This window comes from Triticum dicoccoides, chromosome 2A (genome assembly GCF_002162155.2).
Source record: "Triticum dicoccoides isolate Atlit2015 ecotype Zavitan chromosome 2A, WEW_v2.0, whole genome shotgun sequence".
NCBI classification, from domain to species: Eukaryota; Viridiplantae; Streptophyta; class Magnoliopsida; order Poales; family Poaceae; genus Triticum; species Triticum dicoccoides.
The window spans coordinates 330,138,591-330,149,130 of NC_041382.1; positions in this window are offsets into that span (position 1 = coordinate 330,138,591).

Consider the following 10,540-nt stretch of genomic DNA (forward strand, 5'->3'; position numbering starts at 1 on the left):
GATTGTACATAGAAAATCCACCCTGTGGGTTGACGCGGAGAAATTCCTCCTCTTCTCCCTTGTACAAAGCGGACAAGATCTTTATTAGAGCGGCAGCCAAATCCAGCCCCTTACGGCCGTGGCGGGTGGTGTCGTCCTCCCTGTTGAAGTCCCACATGGGGTGGCCTCTATACTAAAGCGGCTGCACCCCTCGCATGATGCATGCGGCCATGACCCCGATCATGGTCAGTCCGGAATGAGCTAACAATCTTATCTGGCCCATTAGGTAAAGAACGTCCTTGTCACTTTCCCTATGAGGGCTCCGTGGACGCTAGCTTAGGCACTTCTTTAGGGAGCACTATCGAACTCAGGGAGGCCGATCCGGATAGGATCCGGCAGCGGGACATCTTCTATATAAAACCATTTCGAAGGCCAGTCCTCGGACGCCTTCTTTGGGGTTCCTGATAGATATCTGGTCCTGGCGATGCGCCACACTTTGGCTCCGCCCACTTGATATATTGACCCCTTCTGAGAACGGGGCACAAGGCAGAATAGCCTTTTCCACAGCGCGAAATGAGCCTCGCAGCCCAATAACAGCTCGCAAAGGGCTACGAAGCCCGCGATATGCAATATGGAGGCAGGCGTGAGGTTGTGCAGCTGGAGGCCATAGAACTCCAGGAGCCCCTGGAGAAACGGATGAATTGGAAATCCAAGCCCTCTTATTAAGTAAGGGACAAGGCATACCTGCTCTCCTTTGGAGGAATTGGGGGCGCTCTCCACTTGCTCTCCGCCATTATAGGTGGCAAGTCCGGCTCGAACCGGGACCATATAGGCCGGGGGGAGAAATCCCTTGGTCTGGAGCGTCACTAGCTTGCTGTGCGGGATGGAGCATCTCTCCCAATCTCCAGGTTGAGGGCTGGAAGGGCGAGAGGAGGAGCTGCGGCGGTCGGTCATGATAGAATGGACCTCTGTCGGATACGCTCTGATGAATACTCGCGGAGGGGAGAAGGTGTGGTTTGGATCTGAATCCTCATCCCCTTAAATAGGCGGCTCATTCACGTAGCTAGGGGTGTAAATGTAAAAACACCCTGACTTTTCGTATTCGTTTGACACGTGGAAGACAGCCATTATTGGGTGTAGAAGCCAAGGAGTGCTACATTTACAAGAAACCGGACATTATTCAACAGGTACACGGAATTTGGAGGAGAACCCGCCTTGCAATGCCGAAGACAATTTGCGCGCCGGACTCGTCATCATTGAAGCCTAGTTCGGGGGCTACTGTGGGAGTCCTGGATTAGGGGGTGTCCGGATAGCCGGACTATACCTTCGGCCAGACTCCTGGACTATGAAGATGCAAGATTGAAGAATTCGTCCCGTGTCCGGAAGGGACTTTCCTTGGCGTGGAAGGCAAGCTTGGCGATACAGATATGTAGATCTCCTACCATTGTAACCGACTCTGTGTAACCCTAGCCCTCTCCGATGTCTATATAAACCGGAGGGTTTTAGTCCATAGGAACATACAATCATACCATAGGCTAGCTTCTAGCGTTTAGCCTCTCTGATCTCGCGGTAGATCTACTCTTGTACTACCCATATCATCAATATTAATCAAGCGGGACGTAGGGTTTTACCTCCATCAAGAGGGCCCGAACCTGGGTAAAACATTGTGTCCCCTGCCTCCTATTACCATCCGCCTAGACGCACAGTTCGGGACCCCCTACCCGAGATCCGCCGGTTTTGACACCGACAGTTCCCAAGACTACATCAAGTTCCACTTCATCAAGTACGACTACAAATCCAAGGATTCCCACCAACATGGTGTGGATCCCGAAGAAAAAGAACTAGAGAGTTCTTGATGGTGACTCCACCAACATACTTCACTCATATCATTTTCGCAAGGACAAGTGGAAACAACTTCCATATCTTGCACTAGTTCAAGGAGTCACAAACCCTGTTGTTGGTAAGACAAGGGACAAGGTAACCTAATACTTTCATGGACATCATCCTATGTGAACATCACTCTATGTCTATGGATATCCTTGTTTGTTCCTTGTGGGACTAACCCGTGTAGGTATTGAAAGTACAACTCACTCTAATGGATTGCTCCAAATGATCTACATCTACACTGAGCATCTACATCTTCAACACCTACATGAAGTCATCGTCAACAAAACCCAAGCTTAGGTCATCCCTCTTAGGGGGGATATCACATCTAGGGGGAGCTTTACTCTAATCAATTGAGCTAAAGCAACTCTAATGGTGTGAACACAACAATGCTTTATGTAAAAGTGGCAACCCCACTTATGCTTAAACGATGAGTATGACCTACGATAAAATGTTCTCATTTGACTCCTCAGTCAATATACTCATATATAGATGACCTAGTCATCGCCAATTGCTTGATAGATGATAGAGTGTTTGTGCATGCTTTGCCACATATTTCATTTGCCATTTTATTGTGTGATTATGTTGGTTGCATATTTTACTCATTCGAGGACATCCACTTGTAGTTTTGATTGTTTGGTGTTTTTCTCTTTTGCCAAGTGGATGAACAAGAATGCCTACGAACCTCCTCTAGCTATCTATGCTTTTCTCGTCTCAAACTCTATTCATGCTACATCACAAAGTTTGATCAAGTCAGATTCGAACAACTCTGTGTGAGGAGCACTTGGAGTCCCCGATTCGTCATAGACTTAAACTTTCAAAAACTCTTTGTGCATTTATGTATGACCGAGTCATCCACTTCGGTCACACCGAGTTCACTAAGTTAATCTAGGTTTTCAATCTCAGTGCAACCGATTTGAACTATTCAGTCACACCGAGTTGCAGTAACTGCTCGCGATTCTGCATCTCGGTGCCACCGAGTTGTTCCACTCGGTCACACCGACAGGGTCGGGAGACATATACTCACGGGTTGAATTTTGGAAATCTCTCCAAAACCCTTCACCCCGCGCGTGTCCTGCTCTGCCTCCTCGGGTCTCCGGATCGCCTCCTCGCCGCCAGCGACCTCCCGCAGCTGGTCTCCATCGCCATCAATGGAATTCTGCTCAGCCGTTGTCACTGTAGTGAACTCTCACCAAGCTAGGGTATGAGTTCGACTCTTTGTGTTGTTTCCCAATTCTGATTCATAACACATTACTCTGCCATGATCTTTACCATGTATGCAAACAATATGTCCAGAAGAAAACATCCTTAGATTAGAATTGATTTGAAAATTTAGGGTTAGGTCTCCGCCGGACTCATCTCGTACCGATCAAATTGTAGAAATCAGTCTCGCCGATTTGGCTTAGGCCATAGCACATGCGTTTTCGGTCTGACCGAAAATTGCAAATTAGTGTGACCGAGTTTGATTCTCTGTGAAACCCTAGCAATCTCAGTGCCACCGAACTGTGACTTGGTTTGACCGAGTTCACTAGTTTAGGTTCCAAAAGCTGCTTCGGTATCACCGAGTTTATCAAATCGGTAGCTCCGAAATGCTTTCTGCGGAGAACTAAAACTAAGTTTTTATGTCATCTGTTTTGCAAAAACATTGCACTTTGTGATGCTCATCCACTCTACCTCATCTACATCTATTCACGGGGTCTGCTATCAGTAAGTTTGTGAAGATGTCTGATCAGAGTGATAGTTAGAACAGGTGTGAGGAACATCTGTAGCTGAGTGAGGTTCAGATCCCTCAAGCACTTTTGATGATGGCAGCAGGAGCACTCCAAGTAACTTGCCAAAGTCATCCACCAGAACAAGGAAGAAGAGAACCTCAAATTCAGAGGATGAGGACTATGTGGCTACTGAGGAGGAAGTAAGCTCCAAGAAGAAGGTGCTGAAAAAGGAGTATGGCACAACTGCTACAGTTAAGCCAGGGATGAATAAGAAGGCTCCAGCAAGAAGGATTCCTATGTCAAAGTCCAGAGCCTCTACTCAAGAAACCATGGAGTTCGCTCTTGAACCCAAAGAGGCTGGAGAAGGCAAGAAGAGAAAAGAGAGGGTCAAGAAGACCACTACCAGAGTTCTAGGAAGATCATCCATGTTCAAGGATCCCGTAGAAGACGAGGAAGAGGAAGAGAATGCTCCAGCACCCAAAGCTCAGAAGCTTATGGGAAATGCGATTAAGTCAGGGGCTGTAACATCAAAGCCCAAAGCTGCTCCCAAAGCTCAAGCTCAGAAGCCCAGTAAGCCCAAGAGGAACACCAGAAGTATTCCTGCTGCAGAGAAGAACAAGTACCCAGTGCCTGAAGCCGAAGAAGAGGATGATGAATCCCATGTGTTGAGAAAGTTGAAACCCAACATCCCAGACCACAATGATACTCATCCAGTGGCTGAAGACATGCACATCAGAAAAAATGCTGGACTAAGATTGTGGAGATAGTCTGATCCCTACGCTGTGAGGAGAAGGACTGCAGTTGACTACAGGTCCCACACAAAAGAACAGCAAGATTTCTATGAGACAATTTTGCTCGACAAAAGCCCATTGTTTGTGACATGAGATGGGTTGATTGGGAATTCATCAAGGAGAATGAGGATCATTTCCCAAGAGTATGTGATAGCTTCAAAGCATGTGGAGTAGATGACTTTGTTGGACAGAAGCTCACAAAATGGAATGATGAGCTGATCATGCAGTTTTACTCCACTGCTCACTTTTACCCAGATGGGAAGATCATATGGATGTCTAAAGGTACTAGGTACCAGTCCACTATTGGAGAATGGGCCAAAGTGATAAATGCCCCAGAGGAACATGAGGATGACTTGGATGTGTATGCCAAGAAGAAGAAAGACCACAACACTATGGCAAACATTTACAAGGAGATCCCAGATAAAGCTTTGGAGACTCACAAGCTTGGATCAGTACGTTACTTGTTGTCTGGTCTACCTACCATCAACTGGATCCTAAGGCACACATTGCTACCCAAGTCAGGAGATCACAAGATGATCAAAGGGCATTCTATCAACCTGCTACATCTTTTTGATGTACCTCAGAAGTTGAAGGTCATGAGTCTGATTGTAGAGACAATCAAGAGGACTGTTGCTGACCAGAAGAGAAGTTGTGGGTATGCTCCACACATCCAGGAGCTCATCAACTCCAAGATGGGCACAGGAACATATCTGTTGGATAAGGAGCATCTACCCTTATATCCTGATTTTAAAGACAACATTGTAGTGATGAATGAGGACGAACCATCATCAGATCAAGCAGATAAGAAGAGAGCAAAAGCAAAGGCTGAGAAAGCTGCTAAGATGCCAAGTGTTGAAGAGGCATCTCAAGTTTTCCTGAAGAGCAAGCAAGATCAACTTGCATATCTGATCCAGTCTACACTAAGGATTGAGAAGGGCTTGGCCACCCTGACTCAAAACCAGGAGAGCTTGGAGAGGATCGTAGAAACCAAATGTTATGATCTTGATTTGAAGGTAACTGAGATTCAAACAGCAGTTGAGCAGCTCCAGGAGGAAGCAGAAGAGAAGAGAGGGAAGGCAGCTAATGATGCATTTCAGCGAGTGCCTAGAGGACAGAGGTTTGCTGCAGTGCATGTACCTGATACAAGAGCAACAACATCAGCACCAGCAGCTACAGCCTCAGTACCACCTCTAGTAGCCACTCCACCAGCTCCAACTACATCAATGGATGCCTTCGTCCTTGGAGTTCTCTCTACACCACCTCCCGAAGACCGAGCCTGAGAGACATATAGCACTATGCATATTTGAACTTTTTGGTAACTTGTTGCCAAAGAGGGAGAAATATGTATAGATCATAGGCTTCGAGAGAGTGTTTTGCTTCTTTGCTTTTGGTTGAACTTTTTATTGTGTGCCTGTGTGAGATACTTTATGTCCTTGTGTGAGACAATTGTGTGATCATGTGATTGATCATATGCTACTTTAATGCTTGCTTGGATGATATTATCCTCTATTTTCTTATATGATCATTCACTTTGGTTGGTGATGAGTGCATGCTTTTAAGTTATATCATTTTGGGCGCTCCACCAAGATGTATGTGACATGTAAGAGTAACCCATGATCCTAATCGATTGTGCATTTGGATTCAAAAGCAAATTTTAAATAATGCACAAATTAGGGGGAGCTCTTGCTTATCACATACTTCTCAAAGCAACGATGTATTTCAATCTTATAATCATTGTCGAAGCTTTGATCTATATGTTTTCATCAATTACCAAAAAGGGGGAGATTGAAAGTGAAACTATCTCTGGGTGGTTTTGGTAATTCCTAACAACATATAGCTCATGAGCTAATACTATTTCAAGATAAATATTTCAGGAAAGCTCAATGATTGGCATGGCATGGATTAGAAATGTGGACCCCTCAAAATGCTAAGACAAAAGATTGGCTCAAGCTCTAAAGCTCAAGACACTATTTTTTACCTTTTTGTGATCCAAGATCACATTGATTCCATAGCAAAAGCCAATACTATTAAAATGGGATGAGGTGTTGCTTAATGGGTTACTTGCTCAAAGTGCTAAGTGATATGCTCCAAAACCCTCAACCACTTTATCATATCCACATATGTCCCAAACCAAAAGTCAAACTTGGCCCCACCAAAACTTTCCATCCGGCGCCACAGAGTTTAGTTAACATAACCACTGCCACAAAACCCTCATCTTTTCGGTCTCACCGATAGGGATCTCGGTATCACCAAGATGGGATTGCAAACTCTCTGTTTCCCTTCGTAACGTTTTGGTCCAACCGAGATGAGCGATCAGTCCCACCGAGTTCGTAATGCAAACTCCCTATTTCCCCTTCGTAAGATTTCGGTCCAATCGAGATGAGTGAATCGGTCCCACCGAGTTTGCCTGACCAACTCTCTGGTTAGCTTATTACAAAAATCGGTCCCACCGAGTTTGTGTAATCGGCCTCACCGAGATTACGTTATGCCCTAACCCTAATGAAATCAGTCCAACCGAGTTGACGTGTCGGTCCCACAGAAAATCCTAACATTCACATTTTGAACTAAATCGATCCGACCGAGTTTCATGATTCGATCTCACCGAGTTTGGTAACCTTTGTGTAACAGTTAGATTTTTTGTGGAGGCTATATATACCCCTCCACCCACTCTTCATTCATGAAGAGAGCCATCAGAACATGCCTACACTTCTACCATACATTTCTAAGAGAGAACCACCTACACTTGTGTTGATGTCAAGATATTCCATTCCAACCACATAAATCTTGATCTCTAGCCTTCCCAAGTTGCTTTCCACTCAAATCATCTTTCCACCAAATCCAATCCTATGAGAGAGAGTTGAGTGTTGGGGAGACTATCATTTGAATCACAAGAGCAAGGAGTTCATCATCAACACACCATCTATTACCTTTTGGAGAGTGGTGTCTCCAAGATTGGTTAGGTGTCACTTGGGAGCCTCCGTCAAGATTGTGTAGTTGAACCAAGGAGTTTGTACGGGCAAGGAGATCACCTACTTCGTGAAGATCTACCCTAGTGAGGCATGTCCTTCATGGGTGAAGGCCATGGTGGGATAGACAAGGTTGCTTCTTCATGGACCCTTCGTGGGTGGAGCCCTCCGTGGACTCGCGCAACCGTTACCCTTCGTGGGTTGAAGTCTCCATCAACGTGGATGTACGATAGCACCACCTATCGGAACCACACCAAAAATCTCTATGTCTACATTGCGTTTGCTCCCTCCAAACTCCTCCCTTTTACCTTCATGTGCAATGTTTTACATTCTGCTGCTATACTCTTAGACTTGCATGTGTAGGTTGTTTACTTGACTAGTGCTAAGTTGCTAAAATCTGCCAAGACTTAAAATTGGGAAAAGGATAGATTTTTATTTTGTCAAGTAGTCTAATCACCCCCCCCCCCTCAAGACATACTTTCGATCCTACAAGTGGTATCAGAGCTTTGGTCTCCACTTGCCTTGATTTCCATAGCTTTTGGTGATCATAGCATTGGTTTCACAACCTAGGAGAGTATGGCGTCTAGGAGGGAAATTATCACCGTAGAGGTCCTTACTTTGATGGTACAAATTTTGCTAGTTGGAAGCATAAGATGAAAATGCATATTCTTGGACATAACCCCGCTGTTTGGGCTATTGTGTGTATTGGCTTGTAAGGTGAATTCTTTGATGGGAGATAACCGAACCATGAAGCTAGAGCGGAAGAGTTGAAGATGCTGCAATACAATAATATTCTCTTCAACGGATTGTGCCCTGAAGAATTCAACAAAATCAGTCATCTTGAGAATGCAAAGGAAATTTGGGATACTTTGATTGATATGCACGAAGGTACCGACTCCGTCAAGGAATCCAAATTGGATGTGCTTCAAAGCCAACTTGACAAGTTCAAAATGAAGGATGGTGAAAGTGTCGCTGAAATGTACTCTAGGCTTGCTCTCATCACAAATGAGATTGCCGGCTTAGGAAGTGAAGAGATGACCGATAGATTGATCATCAAGAAGATCCTAAGAGCCTTCGATGGAAAATATGATACCATGTGCACATTGATCCAAATGATGCCCAATTACAAAGATCTCAAGCCAACGGAAGTCATTGGAAGAATTCTTTCTCATGAGATGTCACTCAAGGATAAGGGAGAGCTTCACAACAAGTCAAGTGGTGCTTACAAAGCCTCATGTGATGCTCCCACATCATCAAGTGAGAAACAAGCCTTCAATGAAGAATTGAGCCTAATGGTGAAGAATTTCAACAAGTTCTACAAGAGTAGAAGCAAGGAAAGAAGTTCCAAGTCAAGGTCCTACAATGATAAGAGATCTTCAAGTCGTGAACGTAATTGCTACAATTGTGGAAGACCCGGACACTACTCCAATGAGTGTACGGCTCCCTACAAAAGAACAGAATATTCTCCCAAAAGAAGAAGTAGAAGAATCACCACCAAGAGAGGGAAGGAGTAGAGATGGTTGTTATGAACGAAGAACATCACGGAGAAGCAAGGATTCGGAAAGGAAGGACAAATCATCACGGAGCTACACAAAACAGAGACATCAAGGTCATCTTGGTTAATAGGTATCCGGCTCCGACTCCGACAATCACTCCGAGAGAAGTTATCACTCCGACTCCAAATATACTCAAGATGAAGGTGATGCCGGTCTAGCACTTGTGTCAACCAACTTCAACGACATATTTGAGTCACCAAATGAAGGAATTGGGAGATGCTTCATGGCTAAAGGCCCAAAGGTATCACACCCCGAGCATGTTGATTTCAATAGTGATGAAGATGATTTGCTAGGTGATGATGATTTACTTGTTGACAATTCTAGTGATGAAAACTATGATGAACTTGCTATTAATCATGCTAATCAAGATAAAACGAATGACGATGATAAGAAGGAGATTGAGCGTCTAACTAAAGAACTAAACACTCTTAAGTTAGCTCACAAAACTACCTTGGAAAATCATCGAGAGCTTTTAAAGACTCATGATAAGTTATGCTTCGAAAAGCTTAATCTTGAGCAAGAGCATGGGTTCTTAAAAGCGATCAATGATGATCTTCGCAAGAAAAGTTCTTCTTACATTGCCAAGCATTTACTATTGTCTACTTACATGCCACAAGTTAAATCTAGCAATAAGAGTAAGAAAGATTCCTCTTCTAGTAGTAACAATAATCATGCTAAACCCAATATTGTTGCCTCTAGTAGTTCTCTTGATTCCACTAATGATTCTCTTAGCCAAGTTACACTTGAGCAAGAAAACAGCTTATTGAAGGGAATTATAGAGAAAGGTGTTTACAAGAGCCTTGCCGGAAGTAAGCAATTTGAGGAAATTGTACGCAAGCAAGGAAGAATCAAGGAATAGGTTTTGAACAAAAGTTCAATGCCAATGGTGTTGAGTCGAAAGAAGACCAATACCCCAAGACGAAGTTTGTTCCTCAACAAGAGAAGTATGATCCTACTTCTTTTGAAGGAACACAAGCTCAAGATGATCTTACACCACTAGACCACAAGCAAAAGGTCAAGGACAAGCTTCAAGAGGAGATTGATGCATTTGAAGATGCCCCTAAGGCATTGGTCAAGTCGGTTCCCAAGACTACATCAAGTTCCACTTCATCAAGTACGACTACAACTCCAAGGATTCCCACCAAGATGGTGTGGATCCCGAAGAAAAAGAACTAGAGAGATCTTGAGGGTGACTCTGCCAACATACTTCACTCATATCATTTTGGCAAGGACAAGTGCAAACAACTTCCATATCTTGCACTAGTTCAAGGAGACACAAACCCTCTTATTGGTAAGACAAGGGACAAGGTAACCTGATGCTTTCATGGACATCATCCTATGTGAACATCACTCTGTGTCTATGGATATCCTTGTTTGTTCCTTGTGGGACTAACCAATGTAGGTATTGAAAGTACAACTCACTCTAATGGATTGCGCCAAATGATCTACATCTACACTGATCATCTACATATTCAAAACCTACATGAAGCCATCATCGACAAAACCCAAGGTTAGTTCATCCCTCTTAGGGGGGATATCAAATCTAGGGGGAGCTTTACTCTAATCAATTGAGCTAAAGAAACTCTAATAGTGTGAACACAACAATGCTTTATGTAAAAGTGGCAACCCCACTTATGCTTAAACGATGAGTA